At 29.8% G+C, this 26,611-nt stretch overlaps 1 non-coding gene and 2 pseudogenes across 2 annotated transcripts; 1 reads left to right on the top strand and 2 right to left on the bottom strand.

Moving 5' to 3' along the window:
* Nucleotides 1-2,001: 2,001 nt before the first annotated feature.
* Nucleotides 2,002-2,703, bottom strand: LOC114307518 (agamous-like MADS-box protein AGL80 pseudogene; annotated as a pseudogene).
* Nucleotides 2,704-13,345: 10,642 nt separating this feature from the next.
* LOC114307543 (agamous-like MADS-box protein AGL80 pseudogene) lies at nucleotides 13,346-14,047 on the bottom strand (annotated as a pseudogene).
* A 4,824-nt stretch (nucleotides 14,048-18,871) lies between these two features.
* LOC114307506 (uncharacterized) lies at nucleotides 18,872-25,861 on the top strand. Of its 2 annotated transcripts, none has more exons than XR_014361053.1 (5): nucleotides 18,872-19,010; nucleotides 21,844-21,872; nucleotides 22,774-22,823; nucleotides 23,333-23,451; nucleotides 25,841-25,861. It is a non-coding gene; the product is annotated as an uncharacterized LOC114307506 (transcript). The 2 variants fall into 2 exon arrangements; XR_014361054.1 differs by lacking the exon at nucleotides 25,841-25,861 and adding an exon at nucleotides 23,633-23,812.
* Nucleotides 25,862-26,611: the final 750 nt, after the last annotated feature.

The raw sequence follows: 26,611 nt of genomic DNA, 5'->3' as shown, positions 1-26,611 counted from the left end.
ATGCAAAAGTAAATTAAGGTCCATCTCATGAGAAGAAAGCACTAGACCACACAACATTGTGGTTGTTGTCACCAAATCTAAATTTGGCTTTGATCCTGTCTCTTCTCATCAGTACTCTTTGATGTCCCAGGTGCCAGTGAAACACCAGAAAGTGTCTGTGTTTCCATTGATTCAATCTGTTTGTCAATTTGCTTCAACTTTTGATCAATCAACCGCCCAAGATCATGCAAGTCTGCCATCTCCAAGTACTCAGGCCCTGCCTCGGCCAACCCCCGGTACATGACTTCTGTCAATTCCTTCTTCCGATTATCCTTTTGTTGTTCCTTGAGTTGTTCATTTGCTTCCACTATCCTTTGCCTAATGAAACTTTCTTGCTTCTCCATCTTCTAACTTTGTTCCATCATGGGTATCCTTCTGAATTGCGTGAGGACAGGTTGGACTCCCAAGGTGTTTGGCCAAATCTCTAGTTGGGACTCGTAGGGAATAAATAAATGAAAATGTTTGGGATCCCACCAAGGAGGACCCCACAACTTTACTAATATATTGATTATTGATGTATTTAAATTTTTTTAGGGAGTTGTGTCTCACAGTAACATGAATAGTTGAAATCATTTTGGGGGTTGTGTTTTGTGGGAATCTTTTTCATTATTGATAAATAAAAGATCTCAAACCGTTTGCACATGACAAGAGGGAGGAAATTAAATTGGCTATTTAATGATATTATCTGTTGATGATTAGGAAACAGCCAAGCAAATATTTTTTTACAGTTTTTACACGTTCTAAGTGACTATAACAAATTAGAATTTAAAAACAAAAATTTAAGGATAAATTACTTTTTAGAGACGATATATTTTAATTATCACAAGTGTCATTTTTGTATACTCTCAGCAACAAAATTAGACATTTAATGATGGATTACTTTCTTTTGGATCAAAATTTTTATCTCAAAAAATAAATTTTTTGTTGCACCAAATTTTTTTTGTCCCAAAACATGCATTTACTAGTGACATTTTCAAAGTTATCTCTAAAAGTCCTTTTTTAACTTTTCCACATAACTTTTTAGTAACGACTCTTGCGACGAGAGAAATTGATTTCCAAATATTTTTACTTTTAAAAGTAAAAAAAATTAGTTCCTAAAACCTTTATATGTTATAGTGAATTAGGACATAACTAAATAGAATACTATCATTTAGAGGCATTTAAAATGAGCTTATCATGTGAGATTTGGTGGCATCTATATGAGAAGATTGGATTTGGAGTCACATATATTCCTACCGGTGGGGCCAAATTTTGGGTCAAATATTCATGATGGAAACGGTTTATTTTGTAGGTTCCATCAAGAGGATCAATAATGCAAAAATAAATAAATTAATTAAATTGATTGTCACATGTCCATGTGATCAAATCACATTTATCTTTAAAAAATAAATGACAAATATGATTTTAAGAGTAAACCGTTCATTTTCTTAAAACAAGTACAATTCGATCAAATAACTATTAGTATCTGATCATTCTTATTATTTATATGATTGATCTGCTTAGATTGTAAATCCTACTAATGAATGGTTTAGATCAACAAGTGACCCAAAATTTGAGAAGATTTGATTCATGCACACACTTCAGAATATCAATACTCAAGAATTCAATAAAACAAATCTATTCCAACTCTTGCCAAAATTAAACATTTTTGGTGCTTTCGCTACAACACTTGCAAGTCTATTGAATTGTTATAGGACATCAAATCATTCCTTAAATCTTTTTATTCCTAGTAATAAATTTTTGTGTCAAGGTGTTCTTTTCTTGTAGGACACTTCCGAATGGAGTAAACGGATTTCTTCTTTCTCTACAAAAAGATCATTAACAAGTAAAAAAAGTTTTCTCAATATCATTAATGCAAATGAAATTCAAGAGAGCTAGATAAACAATAAACACTAAGCATTAGCAAAATAAAGGACTAAAATTTAGAAGTGTTCATGCAATGCAAGAAAATTAAGGTCTCTCTCATGGGAAGAAAACACTAGACCACATAGCATTGTGGTTGTCCCCAAATGGCATCACCATCTCATCCCCACCAAAACCCATATGCTCATTTGGATGATTCATCCACTCATTGAACCATTGAGGCCTTTGCATAGCTTCCATGGCCAAATCTAAATTTGGCTTTTGATCCTGTCTCATTTCATTAGTACTTCTTGCTGTCATTGGCACCATTGACAAATCAGACGACGGCTTTTTTTTAATCGACTCAATTTTCTTGTCGATTTCCTCCAACTTTTGATCAATCAGCCACCCAAGATCATGCAAGTCCGCTGTCACCAAGTTCTGAAGCCCTCTCCCAGTCAAACATTGGTACATGACTTCTGTCATCTCCTTCTCCCGGTTGTCCTTGTGTTGTTTCTTGAGATGTTCGTTTTCTTTCACTATCCTTTGCCTAATGAAAATTTCTTGGTTCACCATCTTCTTGCTTTGTTCCATCTCAGGCATCCTCTTGAACTGCGCAAGGACGCGTTGGACTCCCAAGGTGTTTGGCCAAACCTCAGGTTGGGACTCGTAGGGACTATATAGAATCGCACATGCATCTATACCACAAAGAGTACTTAGCTCACTCACCTTCTTCATCAGACCCTTCTTCCTTTTCTTGAATGTCGCTTTTCTTGCAGAATCATTAGTGATGAATGCAAGCTTCACCTTCTTTCTAGTCATGGCCAAAGCCAAGACCAAAGAGGCAAACAATTGGAACAGTATGGTAGTCTGCAAAACAAACCTTGTGTGGTTTCTCTTAGTCCAAATGACCAATGGTATATATACACTTAATGGAGACACCAAAATTAATATCCCAAGATTTTCAGTTTTTGTGTCCTTGTTGGAGATAGTGATGACTGGGAGATTTTGGCAGGAAGTTATGACCAAATAATAATCTTAATGCCAAAAGCAGCACCATAAATTTTTTTTTCATTGCAAATTTTGTTGCTTAAGGGCTATATATTGTCATTGTTGAACATGATTTTATATTATAAAAATTGCAATTAATAGAAGGTAGGATTTTCTGTCCAAATCTTCTCCTATCTCTGTATTCTAAATTATCTCTCTATCACATAATGAGTATCTTTGATTTAATTATCATGTGATGATCTTCTCCTATCTACTTGTTTCAAGTTACTTCTCTATCACATGATAAACATCTCTAATATAATCGTGTGGTGGAGAGGAACTTCACAAAAATGAAACATGGCAGATTCAAATATAGGGAAACACATTTACACTTGGTAGGATTTCTCATTTCTCTAGAAATGAAGTACTCAAACCATATTTAATCTGGGATATGATATCTTGGATTGGAGATATTGTCCTTGGTGCAATTGTGACAATTTAATGTGTGAGTTGTGTAAAGTATATTTTGTTTTCTATTTTGTAACAGTCCCATTAATGTTTTGATGATAGAATAATGTGAATTAAGGAGCCAGATTTTGGAGGGAGTTATTTGGGCCCGTGAGGTCATTTACAGGTTTCGTTTTGATAATTCGAATAATTTATTTTGTTAAATATTTTGTATATCTTGTTTATATAAAAAAAATTAAATTAATCCAATAATTTAAATATCAAGTATAACGATTAATGTGTGAATTATGTAGATTATATTTTGTTTTCTATTTTTAGACAGCCCCATTAATGTTTTGATGATAGAATAATATGATTAAATATCAAGTATATTGGTTGGTTTTGTGACATAATTGCTTGCCTGATGCTTATCATTCATACAGTAAAGTTTATGAATTAATCTTTACGCTTTTAATTTTAATTTTTCTTTTTATAAATAATTTTATGGTAATCAAATTTGAGTACCAAATTTCGTTCCAAAAAAAAAAAATTGAGTACCAAATATTGAATATATAAGTAGAATATATAAGTATTAATGCATTAATAAGATGTATGTAAGGTGGGATCAAAATAAACAAATATATTAGTGACACATAAAATAATATTTAACTTTTGGTATCCGAATTTAGATACCAAAATTAAATATTACAAGATTTTTAGTTTGTGTCCTTGCTGGAGATAGTGATGACTTGGGAGATTTTGGCAGGAAGTTATGACCAAATAATAATCTTAATGCCAAAAGGAGCACTATAAATTTTATTTTGGTTGCAAATTTTGTTGCTTAAGGGCTATATATCGTCATTGTTGAACCTGATTTTATATTATAAAAACTGCGATTAATAGAAGGTAGGATTCTATGTCTAAATCTTCTCCTATCTTCTTATTCTAAATTATCTCTCTATCACTTCTCTATCACATGATGGACATTTCTAATATAATCGTGTGGTGGAGAGGAACTTCATAAAAAAGAAACATGGGAGATTCAAATATAGAGAAACACAGTTAAACTTGGTAGGATTTCTCATTTCTCTAGAAATGAAGTACTCAAACCATCTGGGAAATGATATCTTGGATTGGAGATATTGTCTTTGGTGCAATTGAGACAACTTAATGTGTGAGTTGTGTAAAGTATATTTTGTTTTCTATTTTGTAATAGTCCCATTAATGTATTAATGATAGAATAATGTGAATTAAGGAGCCAGATTTTGAAGGGAGTTATTTGGGCCCGTGAGGCCATTTACAAGTTCCATTTTGATAATTCGAATAATTTATTTTGTTGAATATTTTGTATATTTTATTTATATAAAAAATTAAATTAATGCAATAATTTAAATATCAAGTATAGCGATTAATGTGTGAGTTATGTAGATTATATTTTGTTTTCTATTTTTGGACAGCCCCATTAATGTTTTGATGATAGAATAATATGATTGAATATCAAGTATATTGGTTGTTTTTGTGACATAGTTGCTTGCCTGAAGCTTATCATTCATACAACAAAGTTTATGAATTAATCTTTACATTTTTAATTTTAATTTTTTTTTTATAAATAATTTTATGCTAATCAAATTTGAATACCAAATTTCGTTCAAAAAAAAAATTTGAGTACCAAATATTGAATAAATAAGTATTAATGCATTAGTAAGATGTATGTAAGGTGGGATCAAAACAAACAAATATATTAGTGACACATTAAATAATATTTAAATTTGGTATCCGAATTTAGATACTATATATATATATATATATAGCGTTAATATTTTGATATGAAATCCATTGGATTTGTCTGATTCATGTATCTGATTCATGTATAAACAACTCTTCTTTAGGTGATATAGAATTAGATTATGATAAATAATGTCAGGTGGTGGGAGAGAGAGTTTAAGGTTGAAAACAAAAAATATAGTGAAACTTAAGGAGAGCAAAATGTAATTTATTCAAAATTAGATAATAATAATAATGAAATATTATGTCACTCACATAACATTTTTTTGTATAAAATTGAACGAAAGTTAACTATTGAATTTAATTGGAAAAAACAAAACCAAAAAAAAAAAAAAATTAAGAGGGTAAATTATAATTTGCCCACACAAAAATTGAGCAATGACATTTAAAAAATAATAATAATAATAATAATTTCACTTTTTACTCATGTCACTTGACTCAAATTTTATTTCAGTTCTTATAGTTTTAATTTGAATAATTTATTTATACACTTTAAATTTAGTTTCAATTTAGTTACTCCATTCAAATTGGAGGTAAAATTAATAATTTTGATATACATGTCAATTTTTTAAAGTGTATACGTAGACAAAATTAATAAAAATTTAGACGAAATGATCAAATTGAAACTATACTTAAAGTGTCAAGATCAAATTGTTCAAATTGAAAATTTAGTGACTATGGTGAAATTTGGATTAAAATATAGGAATGAAAAGTGTAATTAACTATTTAAAAAATGTATTAAAAAATAAAAATAAATAAATAAATAAAGTGTTCCCTTGCCGAGTGCATATTATATCTTGTTGTTAGCAAAAATTTGGTTTGAAGCAAATCGATAGAGAAAAGTCGACAGACAAAACAAACAAATCAAGCGATATAGTTGATATCTTATGCCTTGACAGATTTAAGGACTTCTTTGGAGATTATCGACAGAGAAAAACAAACTAACTACTAATATTGTATTGTTGAAATTGTTACTTGTTACAAAACTTGAATAAGAACAAAAATACATAACAATCAGAATTTTTTTTACTAATTGCAAGAACTAGAAAACAATTACAGAACCATTAAATAAAACTACTCTTAAAGATAATAAACTATTCTTATGATATGTTAAAGTAATCTACTCTTAGATTAAAATAAACGATTCCTAGATAAAGAATTTTGATGAATTTGATGTTTTCTTCGATCTACTCATATTTACTCATATCTGAGTTTCTGGCTAAGGAGATGAATAGATCTACTTAGATCTGAGTAGATATATATCAGATCCGACTAAATCTAAACAAAAAAATAGTTATAAGAGTACAATCGTCTCTTTATGTCTGTCTCTCTCCTTCAATGATTCAGTTTTTTTATTTTTTCTTTGCTACATATTTCTCTTTTCTTGTTTTAATAGAGAAAATTTTCAAATTTTAAACAATTTTTTTCGAGTTTTACTTATAAACAGTGAAAACTGTAAAATTTGTGCAGTTTCAGAACATGCTTTAAAACATTGTAAAATTTTGTAATTTCATAACATACTTTTACTACGAAATTTTATAGTTTTGTAAATATTTTTTAGTTTAATTAATAAGGAGAATTGCTTAATAAAATCATACTTTGACTATAATAATTTTATAGTTTCCAAAACATGTTTTTCACTTTGATCAATATAAGAGATTTTTTTGTTTAAACTCTACAAAAATTAAAAAATAACTTATGTATTTTTCCATTATTGTTTTTTATTGTTACAATTTTTTTTTTCCTTTCAGTTTATCAATAGTTAGCACATTTTACTATGTGTTTTTGTTTTAATTTCTTCATTTTTTTTTTTCCTGACAATATTCTTAATATTCCGGTGAGTTCCCGGCAATATTCTTGACGCCTAGTGATGTTTTGGACATTCCGACAACTTCCAGTTATATTCAGAACATTCTAGTAATATTTCGACGATTTCTCGATGAGCCTCCAGTGACCGTCTGACGAAAGTTCAGCAGTGATAAAATACAGCAATATTTTTTAATTTTTTAAAATAAAAAAATAAGATTTTTAAATAATAATTAAAAATATATAAAACTAATTAATTATATATATATATATATATGCGACGTACCGGTAAGTGTTTAAAAATAAACGTCTCATATCTACGAAATCGTGATGGGCCACGGGCTTAACAGTACGGTCCAAACTGAACTAGGCGGAGTCCAAAGCAAACTATTATTGACGATCTAACCTGCACATTTCGACCCAATTCTTCCTTTCCCAAGCCGCTCGACTCGATACACTTTCGGTGAGTCCTTTCTCTCTCTCTGCTTACATATGTCCATGTATATGTATTTGTTGATTATGTTTATCTTTAGTCTTTACAACTTACCATGTAGAATATGAGATGTTAATGGGTTACTATGATTTCCACATTTGAATTTGTGTTCCTTAATTATGTGTATATATATGTGTATATGTATATATGTGGGTGGGGTTGACGCTGGCAACAATTGGGAAGGGTGAGGACAGAAAGGGAGAAGGAAGGAGAGGGGCAAAGGCAGATTTATAAAAAGCGCAAATATATAATTTTATCATATTCTTTTAATTAATTTTTGAATAAATTACAAATACATTCTTAAAATTTATTAAAAATACAAATTCCTCCTTTATATTTGAGAAATTATATCCCATTCTTTGAAGTTTCTAATAATTACATAATAAATGGTTCCTTTCATTAATCAACCGTTAAGTCAAACTAATAAAATGTATGACACACAATCAAAGAAAAATAAAACTTTAAAAATACCTATATTAACATTTATGGAGTTAAACACTTTCTCTTTTTCTTTTTTCCTATCTTACCTTCCTTAATTTCATTTTCTAGTAATATGACTTTGCCCAACCTTGGAGAGGAATTTGAGGGGTGAGTGAATGAAAATGAGAGTAATATAGTAATTTTATTTTGGTATTAGTGATTATTTAAGTATTTTTTTTTTTTTCCTATTAGATCAATTATAAAAAATATTATAACAGGGAATATTTATAATTTATGGAAGGTGAGTCAGATCTTAGCCTTGTCAAGTCATGAATGGAGATGAAAAAAACGATAGTGGTCAGGATGGTGAAGAAAAGGAAAGAAAAACAAATTGTGCTTAATTTTTTTTTTTTTTTTTGAAAACCCCAATATTTATATGATAATAAAAAAAAATATTCTTTCCTACGGTGGGTTCAGGTGACACTATTTAATCGTTTAATCATTATGTTGAGTTTAATAAAATACAAGTAAATAATATTTATTTTTTATAGAATAGTTATTTATTTATGATAATGAAAGATAATTTTATCTATAATATATTTTCATATTTTTTTAATTAACCAAACATCTTCATTCCCTTCAATTTCATTTTTGGTTTTGAGTTTGTGTAATGAAATAATTGACTTGATTTCCCTTTTCTTCAACAGGAGAGTTGAAGATTTTTTTCCCCCTATTTCTGTTTTGGTGGAATTGAATAAAACTTGTCATACATTTTTTAGGGTTATTGCTCTTAAAAGACGCAATCATGTGCACTCTTTCATAACTCATGTGTACCATAATGATTAGGGATGGAATCAATTCGATATAAACGGTATTTAAGCAAAAAAATTTATCGAATTGACAATACCGGTTTTATTATTTTGAGTATGGATGCAGACTATTTTTCCTATCAAATTGCACCGAACCGAACCGATTGAAATGGTTTGATTCGGTTCAATTTAATCGGTTTAAGACTTTTCAAACTTGAGTCACTTTTTAGTATAGTCATTAATTTATATAAAAACATTGAACACCACTTCAAACATATCCAATCCATCTATTTAATAATACTTTGCAATTCCAAAATTAACCAAAATACAAACATAAAAATAGTTAAAAAAATTGTTTGATTTTAGTTTTCTGAATTTAGTTTTTGAAAATTGAGTTTTTGTTTCTTTGTGTTTTTTTTTTATTTTTAGTGAATATTTTTAAAATTTTAAGCATTTTTTTTTTACTTTTTTATATGCACCTTACTTAGATGTATCTAAATAGTAAAATATTTGTGAAAAAATATTTTAAAAAATTAATAAATACACAAAATATTAAAAAATATATATATACTAAATTTTCATATATATAAATATTTTTGAATTTTTGGTATTTAGTGAATTTTTTTTAAAAAAAAATCATAAATATTATACTTTTTAAGTGTATTTATGTTAGGTGTATTTAGAAATTAAAAAAAATGGTTAAAATATTAAAAAATTCAGTGAAAACAAAAAAATACAAAAAACAAAAAAGTAGACTTTTCTGAAAAATTCTGAGAACTGAAACTAAATAGAGTGATTAAGATTTCAAGAATAATAAGTTACAATTAAGATTATATATAATAAGAGTTTACAAATTTAAGTTATAGAGATGATAAGATTAATTAATTAAGGATAATAATTTATTGTACTTATTAATATCATTATATTATTAAATTATATATATACTAAATACAATATATGTTGAAATAGTTGGTTTCGGATTTAGTTCGGTATACATGGTGCTTGAACCAATATCGAATTGAAAATCGAAAAAAATCAAATTAAAAAATCAGACAAACCGATTCTTATTTTAAAAAAAATACCAAATATCGATTTGATCAATTTTTTAAAATTTTTTTTACCTCCCCAACAATTATAATGTTTCATAACAAACATTTAAATATATAAATTCTTTATCAAAATAATTTGTAACTTTTATTACACAAATGATTCGTAATATCTTTACGTTGGATGATATAATAAAAAGGATCAGAATCTAAAAAAAGTAACAGAAATTAGGTGGTAGAGACGGTGATGTGTGGACCAATAGGACAACTCCTTTACAATTGATTGTTTTGAAAAGGTGGTTAAAAGTTAATTTTTTGATTTTTTTTAAAAAATGTGTAAAAAATATAAGAGATGATGTGACATAAAATAAGTAAAATTAGAAAATAACTTTTAACCATCATCCTAAAATAGTCCTTAATGTTAGTTTGGCAATAAGCGAAATAAATTATTTATTAGCTTATTTATGTCATATTACTTCGGTGTTTTTTTTTACATATTTTCATAAAAAATCAAAAAACTAAAAAATAAGTCATATCCAAACTCATAATATTCCAAATGTTTTGCATATGACAAGGGGAAGAAAATTAACCTAGCTGGTGAGTTTGGGTATGACTCATTACACACACACACACACCAAAAAAAAAAAAAAAAAAAAAAAAAAAAAAAAAAAAACCATAGAGAAATGATGACAGGAATAAACCAATAATTAACTTATTTGGTTGGTTGCCAAACTCTTTAATGGTTATATCTGTTACACTTCTTACATGTTCAGAGTTAGAAAATAATTAAATCAAATGCTGTCATTTTGAGGAGAAGATTAGGTGTTACTTATATCCCTCTCAGTGGGGCCTAATTTTGGGCCCAATCTTCATGATCGAGGTTTGTAGGGTTGATTGAGAAAATCAACCAAGCAAGAAAATAAAATAAAAAAATCAAATTAATTGAATATCAGTAATCACGTCTACGTGATCAAATCACATTTTTTTAAAAACAAAATGAATAACAAATATAATTTTAAGAGTAAATCATATATTTTCTTAAAACAAGTATGATTTGATTAGGTAACTATTGATATCTAATTACTTTTATTTTTTGTATGATTCTTCCGTGAGATTATAGACCCTAATCCTTTTATTCCTAATAATAAAATTGTATATGTGTCAAGGTGTTTTCTTTTGCAAGACACTTGGAGTAAATTGATTGTTTTTTTGCTCTAGAAAAAGATCATTAACAAGTAAAAAAGATTTCTCAAAATCATTAAAGTACATGAAATTCAAGAGAGAAAAGTAAACAACCAACACTAGGCATTACCAAAACAAAGGACCAACCCAGGAGAGAAAAGTAAACAATCAACACTAGGCATTACCAAAACAAAGAACTAAATTGAAAGGGTGGGTTCACACAAAACATGCAAAAGTAAACTAAGGTTCATCTCATGAGAAGAAAGCACTAGACCACATAGCATTGTGGTTGTTGTCACCAAATCTAAATTTGGCTTTGATCTTGTTTCTTCTTATTAGTACTCTTTGATGTCCCAGGTGCCAGTGAAACACCAGAAGGTGTCTGTGTTTCCATTGATTTAATCTGTTTGTCAATTTGCTTCAACTTTTGATCAATCAACCGCCCAAGATCATGCAAGTCTGCCATCTCCAAGTTTTCAAGCCCTGCCCCGGCCAACCCCCGGTACATGAGTTCAGTCATCTCCTTCTCCCGATTATCCTTTTGTTGTTTCTTGAGTTGTTCATTTGCTTCCATTATCCTTTGCCTAATGGAACTTTCTTGCTTCTCCATCTTCTTACTTTGTTCCATCTTGGGTATCCTCCTGAACTGCGCTAGGACACGTTGGACTCCCAAGGTGTTTGGCCAAATCTCTAGTTGGGACTCGTAGGGAATAAATAAAGGAAAATGTTTGGACCCCACAAAGGGCGGCCCCATGACTTTACTAATGTATTGATCATAGCTGTGTTTGAATTTTTTTTAGGAGTTGTGTCTAACAGTAACATAATGGTTTAGATCATTTTAGCGGTTGTGGGGGTTGTGTTTTGTGGAGATCTCTATCATTATTGATAAATAAAAGATCTCAAACCGTTTGCACATGACAAGAGGAAGGAAATTAAATTAGCTATTTAATGATATTATCTGTTGATGATTAGGAAACAGCGAAGCAAATACTATTTTATAGTTTTTACACGTTCTAAGTCACTATAACAAATTAAAATTTTAGAAATAAAAATTTAAGGATAAAATTACTTTTTAGAGACTATATATTTTAATTATCAAAAGTGTCATTTTTGTATATTCTCAGCAACAAAATTAGACATTTAATGATGGATTACTATCTTTTGGATCAAAATTTTTATCTCAAAAAGTAAAAAAAAATTTTGCACCAAATTTTTTTTGTCCCAAAACATACATTTACTAGCAACATTTTCGAAATTATCTCTAAAAGTCCTTTTTTGACTTTTTGAGATAACTTTTTAATAATGACTCTCGCGACGAGAAGAATTGGTCTCCAAATATTTTTTACAACAAAATTTTTACTTTTAAAAACAAAAAAATTTAATTCCTAAAACCTTTATATGTTATAATGAGTTAGGACATAACTAAATCAAATACTATCATTTAGGCTTAGTTTGATATAACCTACAACAATTAAAAAGTCAAAAAGTCTATACTATTTGAGGAAAGCTTATTGGGGAAGCCTAGAGGGCAAACCTTTCAATTCAACTATCTAAAAGTCAAAAAGTTAAAATTCGAAAAGTTAACAAAGGTAGAATAATCATTTTGATTTTATTATAATATTTTATTACATATCTTTTTATAAAAAGTCAAAAAATTATTTCAAACATAATTTTTTTTCTCTATTTTAAAATGAGCTTATCATGTGAGATTTGGTGGCATCTATGTTAAAAGATCGGATTTGGAATCACTAGTAATATCCCTACGGGTGGGGCCTAATTTTGGGTCAAATATTCATGATGGAAACGGTTTATTTTGTAGGGTCCATCAAGAGGATCAATAATGCAAAAATAAATAAATAAATTAAATTGATTGTCACGTGTCCATGTGATCAAATCACATTTATTTTTAAAAAATAAATAATAAATATAATTTTACGAGTAAACTGTTCATTTTCTTAAAACAAGTACGATTCAATTAAATAACTATTAGTATCTGATCATTCTTATTATTTACATGATTGATCTGCTAGATTGTAGATCCTACTAGTGAATGGTTTAGATCAACAAGTGACCTAAAATTTGAGAAGATTTCATTCATGCACACTTCAGAATATCAATACTCACGAATTCAATAAAACAAATCTATTCTGATTCTTGCCAAATTTAATCATTTTTGGTGTTTTCGCTACAACACTTTCAAGTCTATTGAATTGTTATAGGATATCATATCATTCCTTAAATCTTTTTATTCCTAGTAATAAAATTTTGTGTCAAGGTGTTCTTTTCTTATAGGACACTTCCGAAAGGAGTTAACGGATTTCTTCTTTCTCTACAAAAAGATCATTAACAAGTAAAAAAGTTTTCTCAATATCATTAATGCAAATGAAATTCAAGTGAGATAGATAAACAATAAACACTAAGCACTAGCAAAATAAAGGACTAAAAATTAAAAGTGTTCATGCAATGCAAGAAAATTAAGGTCTCTCTCATGGGAAGAAAACACTAGACCACATAGCATTGTGGTTGTCCCCAAATGGCATCACCATCTCATCCCCAACAAAACCCATATGCTCATTTGGATGATTCATCCACTCATTGAACCATTGAGGCCTTTGCATAGCTTCCATGGACAAATCTAAATTTGGCTTTTGATCCTGTCTCATTTCATTAGTACTCCTTGATGTCATTGGCACCATTGACAAATCAGAGGATGGCGTTTTTTTAATCGACTCAATTTTCTTGTCGATTTCCTCCACCTTTTGATCAATCAACCACCCAAGATCATGCAAGTCCGCTATCACCAAGTTTTGAAGCCCTCTCCCACTCAAACATTTGTACATGACTTCTGTCATCTCCTTCTTCCGGTTGTCCTTGTGTTGTTTCTTGAGATGTTCGTTTTCTTTCACTATCCTTTGCCTAATGAAAATTTCTTGGTTCACCATCTTCTTGCTTTGTTCCATCTCAGGCATCCTCTTGAACTGCGCAAGGACGCGTTGGACTCCCAAGGTGTTTGGCCAAACCTCAGGTTGGGACTCGTAGGGACCGTATATAATCGCACATGTATCTATACCACAAAGAGTGCTTAGTTCACTCACCTTCTTCATCAGACCCTTCTTCCTTTTCTTGTATGTTGCTTTTCTTGCTGAATCATTCGTGATGAATGCAAGCTTCAACTTCTTTCTAGTCATCGCTAAAGCTAAGACCAAAGAGGCAAACAATTGGAATGATATGGTAGTTTGCAAAACAAATCTTGTGTGGTTTCCCTTAGTCCAAATGACCAATGGTATATATACACTTAATGGAGATGCCAAAATTAATATTGCAAGATTTGCAGTTTTTGTGTCCTTGTTGGAGATAGCGATGACTTGAGAGATTTTGGTAGGAAGTTATGACCAAATAATAATCTTAATGCCAAAAGAAGCACTATAAAGTTTATTTTCATTGCAAATTTTGTTGCTTATTAAGGGCTATATATTGTCATTGTTGAACATGATTTTATATTATAAAAACTGCGATTAGTAGAAGGTAGGATTCTCTGTCCAAATCTTCTCCTATCTCCTTATTCTACATTATCTCTCTATCACATAATGAGTATCTCTGATTTAATCATGTGGTGATTCTCTCCTATCTCTTTATTCCAAGTCACTTCTCTATCACATGATATCTCTAATATAATCGAGCGGTGGAGAGGAACTTTACAAAAAGGAACATGGGAAATTCAAATATAGAGAAACGCAGTTACACTTGGTAGGATTTCTCATTTGTCTAGAAATGGAGTACTCAAACCATATTTAATTTTGGATATGATATCTCGGATCGGAGATATTGTCCTTGGCGCAATTGAGACAATTTAATGTGTGAGTTGTGTAAAGTATATGTTTTCTATTTTGTAACAATCTCATTTATGTTTTGATGATAGAATAATGTGAATTAAGGAGCCAGATTTTGGAGGGAGATATTTGGGCCCGTGAGGCCATTTACAGGTTTCGTTTTGATAATTCGAATAATTTATTTTATTAAATATTTTGTATATTTTATTTATATAAAAAATTTAAATTAATCCAATAATTTAAATATCAAGTATAACGATTAATGTGTGAGTTATGTAGAGTATAGTTTGTTTTCTATTTTTGGACAGCCCCATTAGTGTTTTGATGATAGAATAATATGATTAAATATCAAGTATATTGGTTGGTTTTGTGACATAATTGTTTGCCTAGCTTATCATTCATACAATAAAATTTATGAATTAATCTTTACATTTTTAATTTTAATTTTTTTTTAATAAATAATTTTATGGTAATCAAATTTGAGTACCAAATTTCGTTCCAAAAAATAAAAATAAAAAATTGAGTACCAAATATTGAATAAATAAGTATTAATGCATTAGTAAGATATATGCATTAGTATTAATAAAGCTTCTTTGCCGTTCAAAAAAAAAAAAAAAAAAAAAAAAAAAAAAAAAAAAAAAAATAGATATATGTAAGGTGGGATCAAAATCAACAAATATATTAGTGACACATTAAATGATATTTAACTTTTGGTATCCGAATTTAGACACCACAATTAGTATTGCAAGATTTTTAGTTTGTGTGTCCTTGTTGGAGATAGTGATGACTTGGGAGATTTTGGTAGGAAGTTACGACCAAATAATAATCTTAATGCCAAAAGGAGCACTATAAATTTTATTTTCATTGCAAATTTTGTTGCTTAAGGGTTATATATTGTCATTGATGAACATGATTTTATATTATAAAAACTGCGATTAATAGAAGGTAAGATTCTTTGTCCAAATCTTCTCCTATCTCCTTATATTCTAAATTATCTCTCTATCATATAATGAGTATCTCTGATTTAATCATGTGGTGATCCTCTCCTATCTCCTTGTTCCAAGTCACTTCTCTATTACATGATGGACATCTCTAATATAATCGCGTGGTGGAAAGGAATGGGAGATTCAAATATAGAGAAACACAGTTACACTTGGTAGGATTTCTCATTTGTCTAGAAATGAAATACTCAAACCATATTTAATATGGAATATGATATCTTGGATTGGAGATATTGTCTTTGGTCCAATTGAGACAATTTAATGTCTTGAGTTGTGTAAAGTGTATTTTGTTTTCTATTTTGTAACAGTCCTGTTAATGTTTTGATGATAGAATAATGTGAATTAAGGAGTCAGATTTTGAAGGGAGTTATTTGGGCCCTTGAGGCCATTTACAGGCTTCATTTTAATAATTCGAATACTTTATTTTGTTTAATATTTTGTATATTTTATTGATATAAAAAAATTAAATTAATCCAATAATTTAAATATCAAGTATAACGATTAATGTGTGAGTTATGTAGAGTATATCTTGTTTTCTATTTTTGGACAGTCCCATTAATGTTTTGATGATAGAATGATATGATTAAATATCAAGTATATTGTTTGGTTTTGTGACATAATTGCTTGCCTGAAGCTTATCATTCATACAATAAAGTTTATAAATTAATCTTTACATTTTTATTTTTAACTTTTTTTATAAATAATTTTATGGTAATCAAATTTGAGTACCAAATTTCGTTCAAAAAAAAAATTTGAGTACCAAATATTGAATATATAAGTATTAATGCGTTAGTAAGATGTATGCAAAGTGGGTTCAAAATAAACAAATATATTAGTGACACATTAAATAATATTTAATTTTTGGTATCCGAATTTAGATGGTTGTTTGGGATGTCTTAAATAAATGTATTTTTTGAATTTTCGGACTAAAAAGTTGAGGAAAAAAATATGATTGTTTGGATTAACTTTTTGACTTTTTATGAAAAAATTTGTATTAAAAAATTGTATAAATTAGTGTGTAGGGAAAAATTAAGATTGAGAGTTGTACAGTCGTACTTTTTGACATTTTGTGAATAGTGATAACTTTTTAACTTTTTAAATAACTTTTTGACTTTTTAACTTTTTTTTCAACTTGCCAAACTATATATATAGCGTTATTATTTTGATATGAAATTCATTGAATTTGTCTGATTCATGTATGTGATGTGAGAGACGAAATTGCACTAAAACAATTCTTCTTTAGTTGATATAGAATTAGACTATGATAAATAATGTCAGGTGGTGGCAGAGAAAGTTCAAGGTTGAAAACGAAAAATATAGTGTAACTTAAGGAGAGCAAAATGTAATTTATTCAAAATTAGATTATAATAATGAAATATTATGTCACTCACATAACATTTTTCGTATAAAATTGAACGATAGTTAACTATTGAATTGAATTGGAAAAAACAAAACCAAAAAAAAATTAAGAGGGTATTTGCCCACACAAAAATTGAGCAATAACATTTAAAAAAAAAAAAAAAAAAATTAATTAATTACACTTTTTACTCATGTCATTTGACTCAAATTTTATTTCAGTTCCTATAGTTTTAATTTGAACAATTTGTTTCTACACTTTAAGTTTAGTTTCAATTTAGTCACTCCATTTAAATTAGAAAAGTGTTAGGACCAAATTGTTCAAATTAAAAATTTAGTGACTATAGTGAAATTTGGATTAAAATATAGGAATGAAAAGTGTAATTAACTCTTTAAAAAATATATTAAAAAAATATTTTTTTTAAAAAAGGTGTTCCCTTGCCGAGTGCAGATTGTATCTCGTTGTTAGCAAAAATTTGGTTTGGAGTAAATCAATAAAGAAAAGTCATCAGACAAAACTAATTTCACAAACAACAAACACATCAAGCGATGTAGTTGGTGTCTTATGTCTTGACAGATTTAAGAACTTCTTTAGAGATTATCGACAGAGAGAAACAAACTAAATACTAATATTGTATTGTTGAAATTGTTACTTGTTGTAAAAATTTGAACAAGAACAAAAACAAAAATACATAATAATCAGATTTTTTTTTACTAATTACAAGAACCAGAAAACAATTACAGAACCATTAAATTAAAACCATTCTTAAAAATAATAAACTACTCCTATGATATGTTAAAGTAATCTACTCTTAGAAGTAAACGATAAAGAATTCTGATGAGCTTGATGATTCCTTTAATCTACTCGTATTTACTCATATCTAAGTTTCTAGTGAAGGAGATGAGTAGATCTACTCAGATTTGAGTAGATATATATTAGATCCGACTACATCTAAACAAAAAAATTGTTGTAAGAGTACAATCGTCTCTCTATATCTGTCTCTCTCCTTCAATCTTTTAGTTTTTCTATTTTTTCTCTACTATATATTTCTTTTTTCTTGTTTTAATGAAGAAAAATTTTAAATTCTGAACAATTTTTTTCGAGTTTTAGTTATAGACAGTGAAAACTGTAAAATTTGTGTAGTTTCATAACATACTTTAAAATATTGTAAAATTTTGTAATTTCATAACATACTTTTTCTACAAAATTTTACAGTTTTATAACATTTTTTTTAATTTAATTAATAAGGAGAATTGCTTAATAAAATCATACTTTGACTATAATAATTTTATAGTTAAACATGTTTTTCAGTTTAATTAATATACGAGATTTTTTGTTTAAACTCTATAAAAATTAAAAAATAATTAATTTTATAGTTTCCATTGTTGTTATTTTTTATTGTTACGTTTTTTTTTTTCTTTCAGTTTATCATTAATTAACACATTTTGTAATTTTTTTTGCTCTAATTTCTTCATTTATTCTTTTTTTTTCCTGACAATATTCTTGACATTTCGATGAGTCTCGGGCGATATTCTTGATGCCTAGCGATGTTTTGGACGTTCCGACAACTTCTAGTGATATTTATAACATTCTAGTAATATTTCAACGACTTCTCGATAAGTTTCCAGTGACCGTTTGACAAAAGTTTAATAGTGATAAAATATAACAATATTTTTAAATTTTTTAAAATAAAAAAATAAGAATTTTAAATAATAATTAAAAATATATAAAAACTAATTAATTTTATATATATATATATATATATATATGTGCAACCTACCGGTAAGTGTTTAAAAATAATTTTTTTATATCAATGAAACCGTGATGGCCCACGGACCGAACACCACGGTCCAAGTCCAAGCTGAACTAGGCAGAGTACAAAGCAAACTATTATTGACGATCTGACCTGCACATTTCGACCCAATTCTTCCTTTCCCAAGCCGCTCGACTCGATACACTTTCGGTGAGTCCTCTCTCTCTCTCTCTCTCTCTCTATCTCTCTCTCTCTCTCTCTCTCTCTCTCTCTCTACTTAGATATGTCCATGTATGTATTTGTTGATTATGTGTTACTGATGATTTCCACATTTGAATTTGTGTTCGTTAATTATGTGTATATGTATATATGTGGGTTCTTCTTCTTTCTTTCTTTTTTTCGTTTTTTTTTTTTTGTATAGACACAAATTGGTGAATTTTCAGTGTTTGTTCTTCAACTTGTAATTTGGTGATCATCTAGTTCTTTATATCTTTCTATGTGATTATTTGTTTTTCCTCATTGTCTCTTTCTTTCACACAAAGTGTTTGATAAAATGCCAAAGTGAAATTTATATAATTTGTTGGACTTGAAACTGATGCACACTGTGTATTATGTAACAATGAGAAGTTGCTGAGAAATGAAGAAGAAATGGTTGGGTAGAGGAATGTGTATATATGAGCAGATCAAGTGAAGAAAAAGAAAGAAAACAGAACTTCAAAGAAGAAGATGGGAAATAATTCTTATTTTCTGCAGATTCAATATATCACAACTTCACATAATATATTTCTTGATTTTCTCATCTCTCTCACTCCCCTTTTTATAGCAGATTTTGTCTCACATTACAATTCATAGCTAATTAAATGCCAGTTGGTTATACTTCTGGTAGGTTTTTTTTTTTTTTTTTTTTTCGGTTGATAAATACCTCTAGTTTGTGTTCTCTCCATTTGCCATGTCATGTAACAACCCAACAACCAACTCTTCTTGGCCGTGTATTTATCATTCCATCCCCCTTCAAAGGCCTTGTTCTCAAGGCTGAAACTAAAACCAGAAGATCAATTGCTTCACTACGGGATGAAAGACTAAAAAGAAAGAAGAAATGAAGAACAACAGTAACAGCAGTACATTATCGATATCCCATGTGAACAATATCAAGCAACCCATCCATGAAAGTGTGAAAAATCGTGAACAATGGCAGCGGCTTCCCCAAATATTGCTCAAAGTACCATTGTGAAGCATTTGATTGGCTTTATTGGAAATGAACCATCTTCCTTACTATTAGCACAAAATGTCTCCATTAAACAAAATTCATAATACTTATAATCACACTTCCTACTACTCCAACAACTGTCCATGATGCAATTGGTATTGGGATTGTTAAAATCAATATGCTTTTTTTGGTGGATGTCTTTTTGTGAATCCGAAAATATGAGTAAAAACTTCAAATTTTCCAATTTTTTTTCTGCTCTTAGAAAATCTGTTAATGAACCCAACACCTTGGAAAGTTGGTTTTTGTTGGTTGTATTGTATCTTTGTGAGTCTGGAGGGCACGAATGACCATGCCTCCAGTTGTAGGGAGTTCCTTGTGGTAGACTTGGTATTTGAAGTTCTTGGCCTTAAGCTGCTGCTCCAATTTTTTCTTGTGGCTTCACGCCACTCCATGGATAGTGCACACAAATTTTTCTTTCGTTTTCATTTCCTTTTGTCCGATTCGTTGGCAAAGTTCTGCCACTCAGTGGTTTCACCATTGAAGTGGGTCTCCAGCACCAACCCACTCGTCAAGCTCTCCTTGTTGCTTATTGAGTGGCCAAATTCCATTTTGGTATTCTTCTCACACTCCGAACACTACAAATTCTCCACTTCAATTTTTCACCACTTCTGTTTCGTCCCCAATCTTTGTTTATTGGTTGCATCAGTTATTGAAAATTTCCTCAATGTGATTAAAACTTTCACAGGTGGTCTCAATTGTCGTCAAGATCATTGCATCAAGCTTTTGAAATCTTTACGCATTGACTCCAATATTTCTCGTGGTGACATCGTTGCTGAGGATTGCCAACTTTGATACCACTCGATGCATTCTCCAATATGGAACAATGAGAATTTGTTGGGAAACAAAGAAGGAATGATTGAATAGAGAAATGTGTATAAACAGAGCAAGTAAAGAAAAACAATAGAAATAGAGCTTCAAAGAAGAGAGAGAATTATTATCCTCCACAGAATCAATACATCACAAATTCAAATTTTACATTGCTTGATTTTTGTTGTTTCTCCCACACTCCCTATTTTAGAGCAGATTTTTTTACTCACACAACAATTCATACTTAACTAATTGCAGCTCACTATACCTCAAGTTTGTCTTCCCTCCATTTGCCACATAACAACACATGAGCACATATATATACAGGTCAAAATGGGACTAGTGGGGCAATTCATTATAACAAGCATGCACTCCCAAATGATTAATTACACATTTAAACAACGCATTTCAAATTATAAGTGAATTCGAATGCTATACCAAACTGTAGAATTCTAATTTTAAGGAATTACAATTTGTTGAATTACATTTGCATGGATTTATATAATCTCAATTCAATTCTACATCCATAATCAAAACTCACCCGAAAATGTTTTATATACAGACATTGTCGTTAAATATACACCAAAACAATCAAATAATCTGCCAGAAATCAACTCTTGTTGTTGATCCAGGATTTAATAGGTCTGTCATTTCCATTTTTGTTAATTCCTTTCCTCTTGTTCCCTAGTTCATTCTGTCTGGTTCTCAAGAAAATGAGGGGACGAAAAGAACACAAAAAAAACCTTCGGAAGGAAGCTTTGTTTTTTTGGATTCTGTTTTTGTTCTCACATTTTTCCCAACAACCAAATCGAGCTTGAAAAGTCACTCTTCATGTTTTCTTTTACTTATGTGCATGATGAGTTATTGTAATGTGGTGTGGTTTACTTTCTTTGTCACTTATAATTGTAACAAAGAAAATGTATTTTATTCATGGTCTGACTTTCCGCATCATGCGATGTTTGTTTACAGGGGGAAGAAAATGAAAGTTAATCTCTTACGTATCCTTCTTAATGATGATTTCTTTTATCCTTTATCAAACAATTGATGTGTACCTTCTTTGAATGTTCTTCTGTTGTGGGTGTATAACTAATAATCTCTTGTGAATTATATAGAAATACAATTATATGCATAAATTAGATACCTTAGGTGTGATAGATAATTATGAAGGACCATTGCCAAAAAATACTTCCTTCACTTTGTTTTATTCATAAATTTCAATTCTGGGCTTCCTGTTTAAATCAAGAGGGTATAGAAAAATGGGTTCTACGGAATTGTGGGGACTAGCAACTGCTCGTGGGTACTCGAACTTCCACGAGCATTACACATGTTGCATCTGCAGGTTCTTATGAAATCGATGAGTGTTGATCACAATTAGGCTTTTGGTAGTGGTTATTATAACACTTCAGTGTTTTTTCATTTTGGAAATTATGAATTAGTAAAAAAGTCATCACCCAACAACTTACACCTAAGTAATAACTAAATTTAAGTGTGGAGATTGAAACCTTTCTAAGCTTTAACTTCCCAAGACATAATAGTTTGAACTAAACGATGGGCCTCTTGAGTCTTCAAGTGTTTCAAATAATTTTAAATTAATTATAGGCCTCTTGATTTTTCAGAGACATTCTATCATGTCATTAGGATGGAAAATATTCCTTTAGAAATTCCAATGCATGATATGGATGCTTGTTTTGTTGTTGATTTTGAATGTATACAAATTATTTGGTAGCAATCAGTCTTTTCTCCATAACTTTTCAATTACTTTAGTATTTAGTATAATTTGCATAGGGAATCTCATTCTGTAATGTTGGCATCAATTCTTTGAAATTTTGTTTTTATTCATAGATTAGAGCTTTTTGAAACCATTTATTGTCACCATCACATATTTTTAACTATTTGTAGATTCAGTTTTCTCTTGACCTTTATTAAACACCGTTGGGCTCATGACCAGAGTAAGATCTCTTTTAACTGTTTCATTTTGGTGGTTGTTTGGACTTATATTCCATTTGTTTTGGTGAAAAACATTTTTTGGAAAACTTTTTCACATTTTCTGGCATTTAATACGATGGAAAACAAAAGTCAACAAAAAAATATTTTCTTGATCAATGGAAAACATGCTTATTTGAGCAAAAAAATGTTTTCCACTTTTGAAAGGTGGAAATCATTTTTTGAACTAATGTCTTACCAATGTCATCACACTACCACCTCTCCACCACCACCACCACCACCACCACCACCACCACCACCACCACCTCTACCTTCACCTCAACCACCACTAATACAACCACTAGCATATTAGTTTGAAGGTCGCAGCTAGACAAAGGAAACCATTTTTTAGAGGAAAAAATTTCTGGGAGAAAAAAAAGAAGAAAACGTTTTCCTTTGGAAAATGCTTTCTATCAAAACAACAAAGCGTTAATATGGTAAGGTTGTTATAGTTTTACCTCTCTACTAATTGTAGGTGGCATTCTGTTGCATCATGGACTTGGGGTGCGCAAGATGAAACATGTGGAATATGTAGAACGGCCTTTGATGGTTGCTGTCCTGACTGTAAATTCCCTGGGGATGATTGCCCACTAAGTAAGTCACTCCTTTAGTTATATCATGCCTTGACTTCATATTTTTCTTTTTCATTGTTTGTACCTAATTTATCATTTATGTAATTGATTCGTCAAAGTTTACTAACTCCTCTGATGGGTTTCGATATGTCTGTCATTTTGTGCATCAAACAGTAGCGCATTTAAGCTATTTTTCTTTGCAGAGTGTAGACTGCATCTGATCCAGGCCTTTTGCATGCTTTGCTTGAACTTTGCCACTGTGTAGTTAATTCCATTTCCTCAATGTTGTGTGAGGCATAAGAAACGATTTTGAGATTCAATTTTGGTTGGCCACACTTCAATAGATGTCCTTACAATGATTTACATGTTAGATCATGATTCGTCAATTGTGATTTCTTGAACCACATGGGTGACCCCACAATTTGGAGAGGGTCATGGCATGTATGGACAGAACAAAAAAGAAAGGAGAAGAGGGGCCCCTCACTATTTTGTATGCTAGTTCACCTTTCATGATTTTTATCTCACCCCACTACCTTGTTAGCTCTGTTGTCAGAATCTTACTATTCGCGATTCGATTCACGATTCGATTCGCAATTTTTGCAAAATCGATACGAATCTAAGGGTGAATCTATTTTGGAAGTGAATCTCTAGTGAATCGCACGATTCACAATCGATTCACGATTCGATTCACTTTTTACGATTCATGCAATTTTTAAAATTATTGTGTTCGACATATTTTCGACTCTATTTTTTCTCCATCTTTTTAGTAAAAATGGCATAATGCAACTTCTAATAGCATTTAATATCAAAATAACCAGCATATATACATGATTTGGTGTTATTTTAGTGATCATGAAGTTTTCAATAGAATCCAATTAGATTTAATCAGACCTAACATATTTTTAACCTTTCTTCTCATTTTTTTTTTCCTTTAAAAAATCGTAATATACCTTCTAAAGATGTTTAAGATTAAAATTATACTATGAATTATCTATTGCTATTTTATTAAATTAAATATTATATGTATGAGGTCAGTTATACTTTTTAAAATATTTTAAGCTTTAAAAAAAAAGATTTTAAAAGATTTTTTTTTATTATTTGCTCACTGTTACTTAGAAAAGTATGTATGCTTATTATCCAAATATCAATATCCTTGTTAATTATTGCTACTTTAGAAATTGATAATTTGTCCATTTGGTTATTATTTTTATTAAGAATAGTTGATAAGAAATATCTAAAAAAGAAAAAAAAGGTAAGATGGTGATCTTACATAGGAACGTTTGTTAACTTCTTACTTATTAAACTATGTGATTATCATTCAAAATAACATTTTTATTAACTTAAGTCTAAATATTTTATATTCATAAGATATATTTAACATCTAAATGTGTAAATATATGTTTTTAAATAATTTAGAAGAAGTGACCGAATCTTTACGATTCACGATTCGATTCGATTCACGATTCGGTACGAGACCATTTCGATTCACGATACGAATCCCGATTTGACAACTATGCTTGTTAGCCTTTTATTGAAGCACCTCACCACTAATTTCTGCTCCATTATTGCATTTTGACCCAACTTAAAAAATTATCGTCTTTTGTTTTTCAACTAGTTTGGATAGAAATGCCTCAAACACAGGTAATGGAATTAATTAGGACTCTCTTGGCCAGCAGCATTTAATAAAAATTGCCCTCTTGGAATTTTAAATTTTAAAAACTGGGATTTATACCACACAAACATGGGGGGTACAACTCTCCCTGTGCAAGAAACCCACAGAAAGAGTTGCACCCTCCACCCCCTATAATTACTTTTGGTCTATTACACTGAATTGTAATTCCCCCTAATTTAATCATTAGCAGCTTATTGTTATTAGATTTTTTTTCCTGTAACTGAACAATTTTCTTCATCATTAGCAGACTTCATGTGTTGACATCATAGATGTTGGGGCTCACACCCTAGAATAGAGGGAGACAATTGATGAGTCACATTCTGTCATCCGACTGGGATTTTTTTAGTTATCACAAGTTTTATACTTTGTTGAGTAGGTTGCAGCAAAATGAAGGTTATAACTTTTGTTTAACTTGTGCAATCAACCACGAGATGAACCTTAAAGCGGATCTCTGTAACAAATTATACTTCATTATTAAGATGAAACCTTCACTTATAAAGAACTGAAACCAATACAACTCTTACGCTAATTATTTGTGAGTCTGCTGAACTAGCAGTAATTACTCTGATTTGAAATTGACATTTTCTCTTCTTAATCTCTTTACTTGATGGATAGTGTCAAGTGGGTTATTGTTAGTATTTTGTAGTTTCATCATACCTAATTATTATTATTTGTGGGGTAATATTAGTAAAGTTTGTTGGTAAAACTAACACATCAATTCATACGTTTTATCTTGCAGTATGGGGCGCGTGCAACCATGCTTTTCATCTTCATTGCATCTTAAAATGGGTGAATTCGCAGACGCCTCAAGCACATTGCCCCATGTGCCGTGGAGAATGGCAGTATAAAGGATGAGATGAAATTGCTCAAGGGAGTTTTATGGTTAGTTACTTCTTCTCTTTACAGATCATGTTTTAGAAGTGTATTCACCGGAGTAAAATGCTTTCTTCCCCCAAGGTTTCAGGTTCCTCATCAGTTCTCTACTTATTTCAGTGCAAGCAATCATTTACTTGTAGGTTTAGTTCATATTTTTTTTGTACCAGATTTTGAAAAAGAAAATATTGATATTCGAGAACGGGTTGTGGTGGTAAAAAAAAATAATAATAATTACAGTAAATAAATATAGCGATTAGAAAATCATTTATGTTGTGTTTGGTTGGGAAATTTGGAGAGGAATTTAGAAAATGAAAGGAAATGGTGGGTGAAATTAGGTGAAATGTGAATAAAATATATCTACATTTCACTTAATTTCACACACTTTTTTCTTTTTCTTTTCCAAATTTCTCCATAAATTCCCAAACCAAACACAACATTATAGTAATAAAAAGCTCTTGTAGTATGCAATGTTCTCAGCCAATAACTCGTTTGTGGATGTCTTAGGCCATGTTTGATTTGTGCTTCTGAAATTATTTTCAATTATTTTTTTTTTAATTTTTTAATTTTCTGAAAAAATAGAAACCAGTTTGACTAAAATAAATATCAAATAAAAATTTTAAAATTTATTTATGTG

This window comes from Camellia sinensis, chromosome 2 (assembly GCF_055761805.1).
Source record: "Camellia sinensis isolate YWXY chromosome 2, ASM5576180v1, whole genome shotgun sequence".
NCBI lineage: Eukaryota > Viridiplantae > Streptophyta > Magnoliopsida > Ericales > Theaceae > Camellia > Camellia sinensis.
The sequence above is the reverse complement of the archived record's forward strand: the minus strand, read 5'-3'. Positions and strand labels throughout refer to the sequence as shown.